At 39.3% G+C, this 14,785-nt stretch overlaps 1 pseudogene; it reads left to right on the top strand.

Annotated features, from left to right (window-relative positions):
* Positions 1 to 843: 843 nt before the first annotated feature.
* On the top strand, positions 844 to 14,393 carry LOC149157535 (OVARIAN TUMOR DOMAIN-containing deubiquitinating enzyme 6 pseudogene; annotated as a pseudogene).
* The last annotated feature ends 392 nt before the right edge of the window (positions 14,394 to 14,785 follow it).

Genomic DNA, 14,785 nt, shown 5'->3' with positions numbered 1-14,785 from the left:
TGCTAAAATGGAGCTTTTACTTAACTTTGAGGATCTTGATTTTGCTGCTCTTTCTGTAGATTCTTGAACTACTGTTGTTGTTGTTCGCGAAAGTTAGGATTCCTCACTGATGGTTCAGCTTGTCGATGAGTTATGGATATTTTATCCATCATCCTCTCCATAGTTTTTATTAGACTCTCAAGCTTTGATTCATAATATGATGTGGGTTATTCTCTAAAAACAACTCTCCTCTCCACTCTCACTGGCTTTGATTTTGACTTCTTAATGAGAAAATTGGCTTCAACACTAATTGCATTCCACTGCATCTCTTCAAGAGTAGTTGGATCCCTTTCTCTGAGCTGGTAGGCCATATCTGAATTGAAAGCATTAGGATAATGAAGAAGAGCCAAACTAGGAGGAGGTTTCATATCATCAGGTATAGAATTGTACACTGTATTAAATCTTGGTGTGAGTTCTTGAACTCTTTCATTTGGGTTCCTTTTCATTGAATTATATTTAGCCAATATATGTAATGGATTTTTCTTCTCTTGCCAACAAGCTAGAAATAATTCAATTAGTCTTTGAGAAATCTTAATGGAATTTGCAGCTAGAATTCAAAACCATCTCTTAACATCTCTTAAGAAACTATGAGCGATAATCCTCATTTTAGCATTCTCCTCATCAATTTCTTCTAAATCAATGAAGTATTTTAACTTGTCAACATGCTGCTAAGCTGTAATTTCTGCACTTCCATCAAACAAAGGAAGTCTTTGACCATAGTTCTGAGGCAAAGCAGTAAGTTGAGCAGGTAGTAAGAGAGGCGCAAATCTTGACATGACTACTAGAGAAAGTGAAGGTGTTACAATGGATTGTGTAAGTATAGGTGGTGATGCTGATGAGGATGATGGAACTACTAAAATGGTTTGTACAGGCAAGGATGGAATGAATGGGGGAGGCAGGAAAGATGATGAAACTAAAGCTTTAGTAGATGTGGTAGATGAGCTTGGAGGTAAAAAATAGGATGAAGTTATGGCTAGGTACTAAAATTGTTATTGAACAAAAGCTTTTTCTTTTCTAATCTGGAGTTGGTCAGCAAGCCTTTGAAGCTTATCAAAGTTTAACCACAATTCATGATCAATCTTAGCAGACAAAGATTCTGAAGAAAGGGAATGAGTTTCAACCTTTAAAGGTTCTAGTGTTATATCAGAGATGCAGGAGTCAGACTTAGACCTTGTAAGTGATAATTTTATCTGCTCTTCAAATGAAATTTGCTCAAAGGCAAATAGGTTCTTAGGCAAAGACGTCGTTCTTTTAATTTTTCAAAATGAACTTTTAGTGATAGGTAGTCTAAGTTTTTTGAGTAGTCTTCAGGGTCTTCAACAATGAAGGGTGGATTTGGGTCAGGATTTGACCTGGTATGTTTTCTGGAAGCTAGAATGTATACACCCTAAATTGATGAGATTTATGAATTCAGCCTATCTTCGGATACTGGAAACTGAGAGGTACAGAACCAGTTCTTTGAAAGCTCTTATATTTTTTCCAGGAATAATTTAACAACTGTTTCCCTGGCAGTGGCACCAAAAATGTTAGTCCTTACAATCTCTTAGGCTGAAAAGGAAATCAACAAGGGTAACCTCAAACCACTTCAGCTCAGTAGCTAGCCCTACTGAGCATGAGAGGGATCTCTCTAAGTCTCTTATTAGAGATATGACTTTAAATAAAATCAATTTTAGACTAGATATGAGTATTTGTTTGTTTGTTTGTGTAAATGTTATTTTTTTAAGGATTTGTTGAACTTACGGTTTGGAACCACAAGTAGGTCTAGGTTGTGGGAATGTGGGAGCAAACATAAGAAGGAGCTAGATGTTAGAATCCATGGTGTAATTTGAGTATTTTTCAGTGTAGCATAGAGGATATAGAGTGGAAGAAACTAATGAGCATAAATAAACATGATTTCATTAGCTTAGAAAGACAAAACACATAACTATGAAAACCAAATAACAGAGGTTGAAAAACAAGAATTCTGAGTATTTTTCCATAAGGCATTCATAAAAGGAAGAGATATAATGTAGATAAATATTTTTATACCATGAGAAAACAAAAAGAATGAAGTACAAGCACCATGAACTCACTGGGCTAGATTCCTTGAAAATAGCTGCAACCTGTATCAGAACGATGATTACAATGCAAGCCTCCTTCACAAAAAGTTCAACCCTCTTCTCCTGAGGTGAAATAGTACTTATAGACTCTCTTAGACCACTTTCCCACCTTCAGGAGTCGAATTTATTGGTAACTAAATCCATTTCTCTCAACCAACAAGTGAGAGTGAGAAGGTGCAAATCAAACACCTCATTAAGAGTTTGTTTAGGAGTTTGATTCTTTTATGAGGCCTAATAAACATAAAAAACAACCTATGATATACATTTATTCATGCCTACATCACCTAGCCTTGTAACTTGTTGCATTACATAGAGAATCTTTACTTTGACCAAGTCAGACTAGAAACTAGAAATTTTACACAGTGAAATTTTGCAAATAAAACCACAGAAGTGCAGAAGTGCAACACCAACCTTGATGTGATTTTTAGGTGCCTTCCAAGGGTGAAAATGAAAATATGAGAGAATGGTCAACTATCCCTTCCAGTCTAGTTTCTATAACAGTTTTAATTTCTAATTTTCGAGCATGGGAAGACCTTCAAAAATCCATTCTCCCAAGGTCACTCTAGAAGCGCAACGCCTATCAAAAAATGGTCCAGAATGATAGTTTTTTTCCACTTTTTTTAATTTTTCTCCAAAACTAAGCCACCTCTGGAAAATATGGGGATATGGGCTTTTAGACGATGTCAAGACCTTTCCAAAAATTTAGACCCTTCCTCAAATGGAGGCCTAAGGAAAAAGACTAAATTTCTGAATTTAGACCAAAATTTGCCAAAAAACTCAAAATGCTTAGAAATAGCTGAAAATTGGAGGGAAGGTGTAAAAATGAGTTTTTTATAGCTTCATGGATGCTTCACCAAGCATCTCCAAGTTTCCCTCATCCTTTCGATCTTTTTTGGCCTCCTTGGGCTTGTTTTTAAGTTGTTTCACTTTGACATTAGCGATCATGTTTTGAGCTTGATAATGATGCGCCATGTGTATGAGCATTTGATTATCTCTATTTGCCTTATCCAAGAGCTTCTCTAAGTGATCATTTACCCTGTTAAGCCAATATTATTTATCTTGATGTACCTCTAGGGAAATTCTTTCTTCTAGGTCAAGGTCTTTGTTAAGTAATATTTGTTTTTGTTCCTCTTGCAAAGCTTCCTTGAGACCTCTGGTTCTTGGTCTTTTCCTTTTCCCTTTCACCTATGATGCTTCAGACTCACTTTATGTCACGATCTCCTTACCTTTTCCAATTTTCTACATTAACTTAGTTTTTTCCTTTTCTAGGATCAACTCTTTTGCTTTGAGTTCATTGTTTTCCAGTTCAAGGAATGATATAATATACTTTTCCCTTTCCAGATTTATTTCCATCTCCTTGATTTGGTAGTCCTTGCCCCTAATATTCTTTCTCATAATTGAAGTCTCATCTTCCTCCTCTAAATCAATAGGCTCAAATTTGGGCTCAACTATCTCCTTATCCTTTGCTCCTAATTCCTGCTTTGTCAATGAAGAAGGCTTGGCCCCTTTCTCTTTGTGAGAAGAAAACACAAGCCTTTTCCCTTTCTTATACACTTTTGTCACCCCTGGCTTAGGTAGTTGAATCTTCTCTACTGTTTTTCTAGATGACCCCATCTCTGTTTATTGTTTTGGTGGACTTGGGGACTGAGATGTTGCATTTTCCTCATGCCATTTTAAATTTGTTTCTAAAAAGGCTTCCCAAGCCATACCCCTCTCTCCCAGCTGATGAAGGACAATGGTCTTGATAAGATTTTGATGAAACAAGCTTGGAGAGTGCTCTTTGTCCTTTAAATGTATCTTTTCAGACATTTTTGAAATGCTCCTGAACATGTAATTGCACATGTTGAGCGACTTTTGAGATGTGAAGTGCATCAAGAGGCAAATATGATAGGCATACAATCTAGACAATCTACCTTCACAGGTAAAGAACCCCATGATGGTTCTCATTAAAGGGGCATACTTCTCAACCAAATATTTGAAAGGTATGAGGTGAGTATGTGTATCTCTGTATGGAGTCTTTAATAAGGGCTTGTAGTTTTCTAGATCTAGACTCATTCCCTTGAACCAATGTTCACCATTGTCTAGTAAACTAGTTGCTAGTGAGATGGAGGCCACTGAGAAGCTAAACTCAATACCAACAATGACAACGATCTCTCCTTTCAATTGTGTAGCTACCCAATCTGTTAGCTGCTCATAAAACCCTAATTCTCTTATTCTTTTACAAAACTCCAAGTAGTGAACATCCTCAAAGAATTGCTTGATGAAAGGATATGAGTTGATTTGGTTGTAATCTAATGGTTCATATATGAGAATCCACCCTCCTTTGTGTTGTCTCTTTCTTTCTGGAAAAGATTCAACCTCCATGATGACACAAAGTCGTAGTAGTAGGAAGTGAAAATAGATGTGAGGTGAGAATGAAAATGAAGTGATATGTGAGAGATTTTGACTAAATGATGGTAGGGGTTTTATGAAAGATTAGATGGTTTTGAAAAACTGATGGAAATGAGTGAGTAAAATAGTGAACAAATGTGGCTTCTTGTAAGTGAGACCAAGAAGGTTTACAATGCGATTTGCCCAAAATAACTCTAGGAATGAGCTAGGGTTTTGTTTTTTTAGTGTTTAAACTCTATTTGGAGGTGGATGAACTGGTCAAAATGACTCATCAGACATGTGTGCAGGTGTAAAATATCAATTTACATGTTTTGGAAATGAAAAGTTATGACGACCATTTCTACCCTAGCATTTCCCACAGAAATCTTGCTACAAACCCTAGCTTGAGGAATTATGGACATGGAATGAAATTGGGAAAGCAAATAAAGAGGGAAATGATATACTTACATATTCCTTAGCTTTAGAAAGCTATTTGACTGAGCTTGTAAGCAAGAATTTGGAATTTGGGAAAATTTGGGTGAGTTTTGGTTACTCTATCCTACATGCAGTGCCAAAGCATAACGTAATTCACCTACACACAACGCCTACCTCCTAAGTGCAGCATAGTGTATCTACACCCAGCACCTTCAATTTTTGGCCAATTTCTCCTAAGGAAACAAGTTTTTTTCTTTTTTGGGCAAGTGAGCTCGATGACGAGGAGTGAATGGGATATGAATGAAAAAGTTATAAGTCTTTTTGAGTTTATATAGGGATAGTTTCTTCACTTTAAAAAAAAGAGGAAAGAAACCAACCCTCCTTTGTGAACTGATTTCACTTTTTGAAGACAGATTTTACCTTTACCATTGCAAGTGTGCTTTTGCTTTCCTGAGTGTTCGAGCTTCCTTCTTCTGAAACCTTTGATGTCATGAAAATATGAAAAGTGTGTGAATAAATCATGATCAATTCATCAATAGTTGCTTTGTCATGTTTGACTTATTTCTGGTTTTTTTTATGGAAATGGTGGACCTTGGGGACCCTTGTGACCTAATGGATGACCTAAGACCTATTGGAATGATGATGATGACTTGACCCATTTTCATGGTGGAACCTTCATAAAATATGATAAGCAACCAACATGGGTGAAATTTGAAACAATGACTTCATCTTTGGACTAACCATACAATGACCAAATTTGTTGTGTAGACCTAGCAACAAAAAAAAATGATGATGAAAGCCTGAGAAGAACATGGTAAAAGCATTTTTTGATCCAAGTGACAGGCTAACAGGCTGACACTACTCCGCATTTTGTGGGCACGGAGTGCAATATTGTAAATAAGTCATAGGGTTTTCTGCCCTCATTTTTGTAATGTAATGTCGGCTTTAGAAATATACCCATGGTCTACAAACCATGGGATTGTATAAATAGACAGAGGCTCTAAGTTGTAATGAAGAAAAAGAGAAGTGAAAGCAATAGATGGAGAATTGAGTCTTATCTAAGTGTCGAGTAGAGTCTTTGGGTCATAGAGTAGGAGAAGGCTCTGTAGTTGAGTGCGTAGAGGCCTAGTAGTCCATAGCTGAGTGTGCAAGGCGAGTCGAGTTTGTAACCTTCAGGGAAGTAATAAAGAGAAGTTTTACATCATTTCTGTGTATCCTTTTCCTATTTTTTGCATTGAATGTATCAGATATAAATTGAATTTCTATTGTTTATATGTTGTATGAACTTATATGAATGTGTTGATAAAGCGAATATAAGATCAAGTATCTGTTTACGTGAATTTAACTAACTATTATAAGAAGATAAGTAAGATACATGGTGTAACTTGGGGAAATAGCGCAAAATGATGCCCTGGCAGCGTGAAAGCACCTCAGCCCCTAGTTAGGCATGTGCGAAGGCAATTATAACATATCACAAAGTGTTATAGACATATTTGGGCACTGATCGCATATGTCCATAAACCAAGGGCTTCTAAACCCCTAAAAGTGTTGTTTCAAACCCTAAAGGATCAAGTTCAACTGATTACATCATTTCCCAGAAGTTCTCCCTGAAAAACTACTCAAAACTGGTCAAAACTGGATCATACAGACTTCTCCATGCTGAGGGTGTGATGCATCTCACCTGCTACACATAAAGGGTGCAATGCATACTGAAAAGCCCTTCTGTAGGGTGTGATGAGCAAGAGCAGACAAATGGCAGAAGCAGTTTGCTAGGTGGAAACTCAAAGAAACTTCTAGAAACTGCTCATATGACACTTGCCTCTTTGAATTCTCCCAGGGATGAGTAAGAGATCATGAAATATCCAAGTGGAACCAAGAAATATCAGTGAAATGACACTAATCAGAATCCTAGAAGCTGACTCACTCTCCTACAAACATCTATATATGGATCCTTCATCCTAGAGATCCAGAGGCTAGAATTTTGTAATTTGTAAGGAAGTGTTGTTGGTTTCTCTTTGAGACATTGTATTGTTGGGTGATCTTTCTTTTTATGAGGTGAAGAGGGCTTTCATGCTGGGAGGATGGCGGTGGATCAGAAAATTTGGTTGTAATCCTCTCTTCTACTACTTCTACCACTAAAGCTATTTAAGTTTTCCTCCATATACTTGTATATCTCTGAATCTTGTATTTGTATATGCATTTGTATGGTTAATGTACATCTGATCCTATATTTTTTATAGTGATAGATCTCTATGCTTTGATGGTATTTTTCTACTTTGACTCTATAGGTGTTCTTTCAAGTAGGACAAGTGAGAAAGGAGTGGTGAAAGCTCTATCAAGGGAGAGAGGAAACAAGCAAGGAGACTAGCGAAAGACTGAGGTTGGTACTCTTTGCTTCTCTCTCATCTATCTCTCATAAAGGAAAACACAAGTAACTTTGGTGTTTCTAAGATAGCTACCCGTCTTAGTGGGACTAGCAGCTCTGAATGGACACTAGTTTTCTCGATAACAAAATGGCAACTCCCCTGGGGAGTGAATAGTTTGTTTGTTTTGTTACTGTCGTTTGCTTTATAAACTACAGACAGAGCCTGAAGTTAAGCCAGCTAGCCTTCGAACTGCTTTTGTAATGCAACTGCAAGGTAGATCAACGCTGCTTCAGTAAATCTCCGGGTAGTTTATGAACTGAATATCTGACATGCAAACATCCTAAGTGCCCTGGTGGTAGTTCAAATAACCTCATTAGATTAGCCCCTATACTTTGTGTTTACTGCCTATCAAAATCTCAGCCTAAACCCCTAAACTTAGCTGTAAAGTGTGAGTGAAAACCAAGCTCAGTCTCGTCCCTAGACCATCGCACTGTCTCTCATTGGCAAAATAGATGCATCACACCTCTCGTGTGTTGTAGGTGAGATGCATCCCTATTTCCCTGTGTTACAAGTGCGATGATTGAATGAGACTGTTTCTACCTCCAGATTTTGGTTTTTTCTTCATTGTCTTCAGCTTTATTCAGTATTTTTGTTGTCTATGGTCAGTATATCACTGTTGAAACCTTCTTCCTTTGCATTATTTAGCCTCCATTGATAAGGAATTGTGAATGTTTTTTTATGTATTTTTCATCATTTACAGTTCTCCTTTGCAAATAGTAGCTTAATCAAACTATCGTCTTTTGATTTGAAAGTGTCGTAACTATCGTTTTCAGTCAAGAAAAAGAGTGTCATAAAGTCTTCCTCTTTAAGATAGTCTGTTAGCACCTAAATCTGCCTCAGGCTGAAGGAAGGAAAAAATTAGGGTAACCACAAACCACACTCAGTCTAGTAGCTAGCCCTACCAGAGCAGGAGAGGGCTCTCTCCGAGTCACGCTCAGTGAATAGATGATCAAAAATGGTCTGAGATGACTTACAATACAATATTTACCTTAGGCTAGTAAGTGAGTAGGGATTCAGGAAATAATTTTATGAATGACCGAGCTTCTGGGATGTTATGGGACTGGCGCTCAACAAAGAACAAAGAATTTAATACAAAAGGCTCAGATTATTCTGTGAGGCAAGGTAGGCGGAAAATGTAAAAATTTAGTTTGAGGTACCACGGCATGAATATATTGCTAAAGAAAGTGAAAAGGGCATAGTGACATGAATCCTTTTCAACAGAAGAATAACACTGAACATGAAATTTTCCCACAGGCAGAGCAATAACATTGAGTTCTACCTAATCTCACTGAGAAAATTTCATTGTAAATGAACATGAAATGAATTATGAAACATAACGAAATACATATGAGAACAGAAGAGACACATTTGCTACACTCACTACCACAAGAATCTCATGAAACAGAGCCGCTACCTTTCATTAATTCTCTGTCAAAAATACACAGTGAAGAAACAAAGTTTCTTTCCCACAGTCTCCCAGAAGTTACAATCCAACCCACCCTTTGCAAATAACTTGCATACAATACATAGAATGTGTGAGGAAGAGATAGAACACCCAGGGGTTGGGAAGTTACTCGAATCATTACAAAATGGAGATGGAGAGCCAACCATCAGCTACAGGTGCAACGTTGCAAACATGACATTTGGAATTGGGTGACCGTTTGCCTTCCTTCACCACTTGGATAGAAGCCAATCTGGAGAAAAAACTCATTAAATTCCACCTTTGGTTCCAAAAAACCGAAGTGTAGATGACCGGGCCCACTTGGAGAAGTCGCGAACCGAAATTTAGCGAAACGGAAGAAAATTGGCAATTTTTCCTCTGTGCGCCCCGCCATTTTCTCTGTGCATCACGCTGCCTTGGGGCCTATTTTGGGAACACTTGCAGGTGTCCAAAATGTGCCCAAGTGGGCTTGTTGGAAAGCCTGTCTTGTCTAATTTCTAACCCCACTGGAATTTTTGAATTTGGTACTCATTTTCCCCTCCAAATCTTCATTCTCCCAATATTGCTTTCTGTGTGTCAAAAAAGTGGCAGAGAGGCCATTTTTGGTTGTTTTTTGACCTTCAGGAGACCCAGATATTGCCCAAATCTCTTTTCCAAACACCAGTAGTCATAATTTTTGATGTTGAATCCAAATCTGCAAGCCATTTCTCAATTGGAGCCCTAAAATTTTAGCGTCGTGCCAGTGGCACGGTGCACAGGGAGAAAATCCCTGTTTTTTGCCCAAAAAATTTCCCTGTGACCAAAAATTGCCCAAATTTTTTGAAATTTGGGCTGGAAGTTCTCTATGGGGTGCCATGTTGATCTAAGGAAGCCTCAGCCAAGATTCTAAGCCTATATTTCTCTTTTTCCCGTTTTTCCCTTCTTGCTGCTTTCCTCAATTTTGCTTTTAAACTCCTTATCCGAGCCTGTGCACTCATGTTTCGTACCCTGTAACGAAAAGCCATATGTCTCAATAGAGCAAGGTCCTAGTCAGCTTTGTCCAGCAGCCTCTCCAAATGCATGTTGACCCTCTCAAGGTTGGCCTTCCAATCCTCATTGATTGCTTTCTCCAAAGATTTCAGCACAACCCTTCTTCTTTGAGTAGCTTGGCGATGCTCACGGATGTTCTGCAGCTCCATGATTGTCTGTTGGTCCTCAAGCTATTTGTTTCTCAACTCCAGGTAGTTCATGTTCCATTTGTCCCTCTCCAAGTCAAAGGACAAGGAGTCAATCACTAACTACTGCTCCTGGATGATCTCTGTGAGCTCCTCATTTGTTGGTTCTACATCTGTCTCATCATCCCAGAGGAGAACAAACTCGGTCTCTCGCTCACCTGAGGTAGGTAGCCTACCTTTCAAATTTGGTGAGCATTCAAAAGTTTTTAGGCAGATTGGATAGTTTCTGGGCCTTATATTTCTGTGCGCCGCGCGCTGGGTATGCGCGACGCGCTCTGCCTAGTGTGCCGCACGTCGGGTATGCGCCGCGCCAGTGTTATATTCACACAGTGGGCGGGCCCTGTGTTCGCCATGCACAATCAGTGCGCTGCACTCTTTGGTGTGTGTGCCGCGCGCTATGAAAACACTCAAATTTTCCCCTAATATTTAACTCTTTGACCATGCATACCTCTCCTAAATCTTTTCTTGCCCAATAAGCTTGTCCTATGGTGATTTTGCATTAACCAAATAGTGGAGGAAAAGGGAGACAGTTTGGTGGTGACCAAGGGCAGGGGTTTAGGAAAAATGACAAGGAAGTATGGGGAAAAAATGATAAGTGAGGGGAATAGGTGAGTGGAGTGGGGCCTTGGAAATATCAACACAAATTTACAACCTCAGCCTTCGTATTCTTGTTGATTTTCTCATGGGTGACATTATGCGTTTTGGGTGACATTCAACCTGTTCACAAACACCATATCCTTGACAAAACTCGATGAGAAGGTGATTTCATAAGGCTTACCTCTCAATTTGATCGCTTTCCCCAAAGTTTGAAGTGGTTTGGCACCGTTTCTTGGCCGCTAGACTGTGTGCGCTGCCCGCAATTCCCAGTGCGTCGTGTGCCTTGTATGCGCCGCACCCATGTAATCTTTCAACGGTGGGCTGGCTGCATATGCGTCGCGCCCGGTGAGTGCGTCACACCCCTGGTTATATGCGCCGCGTGCTCCCAAAACCTGCTTCCACTCACTCAAACTTCTCCAATCTCACCCTCACACCTTTGAAATGCTTTCTCCAAGTCTTGCAAGAGCACAATGCTTTTGATTTGGGTCAAAACATGTATTTATAGCCTTGGAGGAGATGGGTTTGATTTTTGTCTCTTTGAAAACCCCTTTTCTAATGTTGAGTTTTGCACTTTTTCATTGACCTTTAAACACACTGATTTTCACTTTCCCTTTGACATTTTGGCTCAAATGATGAAATTTTCGGCACCTCTTTGCAAGGACTATACAATAGAGCATTTGGCCATGTAAATCACAACTGCATCTGAAAAGTCAATTGGTGATTTTTTGGAAAATTTTGTCATAATTGACCTTGTTTGACTTTTCTTCAAAACAGAGTTTTGAAGAAGAGTCGATGTCTCTCCAGGTGATGATGAAGCTTTCTGAACCATAGCTGTGTAAGGCCTCCCTCTGGCCTGCATGGCTTGTTCTGGACATGTTTTCAAAGACCAAATTTTTGAATTCCTAGACCCAAACATAAAAATGACTTTTTCCTGTAAAGGACCAGACCTTGACTATCATGAGCTTCGGTGATTATGGACAAAGACCTGAGCCAGAAGGAGCCAGACATGAGGGAAAATTACTAGCATGACTTTCTTCATCAGATCATGGCATGTCCCTAGTGAAATGCAGCTGAGTGAATGGAGCGAGACACCTAAAATTGAAATGCACAAAGAGTTTTGATCTCTGACGGAGGGTTGACCAGACCGACTCTAACATTGTCTCCAATGGGGGATGTATCTCCTTGGAGGTGCCAAGAACAATAGATCTCTGGAGGAGCTAGACATTGCCTTTTGGCCATTGGCCTATGGAGTCATCATTTCGATAAACAACACAGGACTATGACTTATTTATAAAACTAAAATGACCAAGAAATTGGCTCTACTTGACATTGAAATAACTCAAAAACTAACTTTACAGAATGAAACCAAATTGAAATAAAATGGTATTTACAATGACAGTGGTAGCAGCATTAATAGATCAGAAGTGATACCGTTTGAGTAGCCGACCATTGATCGACCCTCCAGGACAATCTTCCCTGTTCATTTCCTTCAGAAGAAAGGCATTCTAACCCCTATATGCTGCAATCTTGAAAGGACCTTTCCAAATATTTTAGAACTTTTCGTGCTTGCCTTTCTCTTCATTCCTTGCATCCCACTTCAGCACCACATCATCCAACGGAAATTTATCTGCTTTTGCTTTTCTGTCATAGATTTTCTTTATCTTCTCTTGCAACTTGGATGTGTTCTTGAAAACTTCTTCTCTTGTTTGCTGCAAGTGGATCATTTGATTCAACCTTCTCTACATGGGATCTTCTTCACTGCCAGCCTCTTGAAGAAGTCTGACCACCGGGGCAGCAAGAGAGGCCGGGAATACTGTGTCAACTCCATAAACAAGCTCAAACGGTGACATACCAATAGACCTTTTCTGATTGATCCGATCTGCCCAAAGCGCATGGACCAACCTCTTGTTCCAGCTCTTCTTATTTATTTCCAGCAGATTCTTCATGATGTTGACCAAAGATTTATTCGAAGATTTCGCCAATACATTGCCTTGCGGAGGATAGGTAGTTGAATGACCCAAAATTATGTGATATTTATGACAAAATTCTACCATCCTTTTCGATTTGAAAGTTGCTGCATTATCAGTGATTAATTTGTTTGGACAACCAAAGCGAGACAAGATGTTATTTTCGAGAAATGATATGATTACCGTGTCTGTGGCTTGTCTAGTAGGGGCTGCCTCAATCCATTTTGTGAAATAGGCAATCATTGTAAGGATCCATCTATGATGTCCAGAAGAGGTGGGATGAATTTCCCCAATGAAATCCAACCCCCACTGCTGGAAGGGAGCACTCACTTCAATAGGCTTAAGTGGAAAAGGCTGTAATTTCTGTTTTCCTTCGAAAATATGACATTTATGACAGCGCTTGACCATCTTATGCACATCAGCAAACAAAGTAGGCCAGTAGTATCCTGCTCTCAAAATTTTGTTTGCTGTTGATTTCCAAAAAAGATGACCACCACACTCTCCTCCGTGGAAATCATCCATGACTTTCTTTGCCTCCTCTTCCACCAAACAATTTAACAGAATGCCACCAGGATCTTTCCAATACAGTGCAGAATTCAAAATACAAAACTTGGCAGCCTTCAATTTGAGTGTTCTCGCTTTGTTTCTAGTCATGCCGGGTGGTGGTGATAGATTTTTCAGCACATATATTATATCTAAATACCATGGGGACAAAGCAAACATTTCGGATACCTGAATTGACGTTCCTTCCTCATTCTCATCGGACATGGCAGCGATTAGATTTATGTCCAATGCATGCAAGTTTGATTCGGCCATTAGCTTTGCCAACCCTTGTCCTTTGACCAGCTTTGTAGGCTTTATCTCTACATCATATTCCAGCAAGGCTACAATCCATTTGCCTCTTCTCCCTTCTGTTATCATTGAAAATTCTGTTGCCAAAATTGCTCAGACTAGCTTAAGGACAAAGTGTTTTCGCAGCGCATTAGTCCTTTAGCAGTTTCGCAGCGTAACCTGTTTTAGTGATTTCGTAGCGAAAAAACACCGACTTTGCACTAACTGCGCTACGAAATGGGGAATTCGTGCTGATCCATAGCACAGTTCACACCAGCTGTCATATTTTCTGCAAGAATTTTACGGGAATAGCATGTGTAAGGTTTTACATATCGGTCTTGACACGTGCAGGCTCTGTTGGCATCAAAGGGGTTTGAAGTGAGGTGCATGATAGCAGATGGTAATTGCCTTTTTCGTGCAGTTGCTGATCAGGTTTACGGTGACCTAGAGGTGTATGATGTCACAAGACAGATGTGCATTGACTATATGGAGAAAGAGAGAGATCACTTCTCTCAATTTGTCACAGAAAGCTTCACAGTTTTTTCCAAGAGAAAAGGAGAGACAAGGTCTATGGTAATAATTTGGAAATCCAGGCAATGTCGGAGATATATAATCATCCCATTCATATTTATTTATACAGTACAGAGCCTATCAAAATATTTCATGGTAATTATGGTACCGATTCTCCTCCTATCCGGCTTAGCTATCATCGTGGAAACCATCAGAATTCTCTTGTTGATCCACACAGATTGACAATTGGTGCTGGTCTCGGCTTTAGTAGTCTTCAAGGGAAAAATATAGACAAGGATCAAGTGAAAGCTGCTATAAAAGCACAACAGGATCAGCAAATTGAAAATGCACTTTTAGCTGAGGGTCGCTTCTACTCTGATTTGGAGTCAACAGAGACAGATGTCAAGAAACAAATCATTAAGTGGGCACCCAAGGTCCTAGCCGTGTTACTCAAAGCAGGATGAACTAAGAGCAATGGAAGAAGATGCAGTTGGCCGTTATGCTTAGATGTTTCTAGATGGACATTCTGTCTCAGGGTGTCATGTTCCTTTTCTGAGAGAGCTTGTGCAAGCAGAAAATCTTCCAATAGACTTAAGAGTAGCAGCTACAAAAAAGCCTTGGTCAATACATGCCAACAAGTTCCCACTTGACAAAGGACTACAGGGATATTTTAGAGTGTCTGTTCTATTCAGAAATGCCATAGCTCAAGGTAGCTGCATTAAGCTTAGCAGAAAAGCTTATTATCGCATTTCCAAATGATTTTCCATCTACAATCACTTTGATCGAATCATGCCTGGGGGATGAGAGATTAAAAGAGCTCGCATATTGTGCATATATGCGGTTGTTGTTAGAGGAT

The sequence above is a fragment of the Pinus tabuliformis genome, chromosome 5_2, assembly GCF_031772625.1.
Source record: "Pinus tabuliformis cultivar Carrire ecotype Pingquan chromosome 5_2, CPIR1, whole genome shotgun sequence".
Classification (NCBI taxonomy): domain Eukaryota; kingdom Viridiplantae; phylum Streptophyta; class Pinopsida; order Pinales; family Pinaceae; genus Pinus; species Pinus tabuliformis.
Note: the sequence above shows the minus strand (reverse complement) of the source record. Positions and strands in the feature narration are given on the sequence as shown.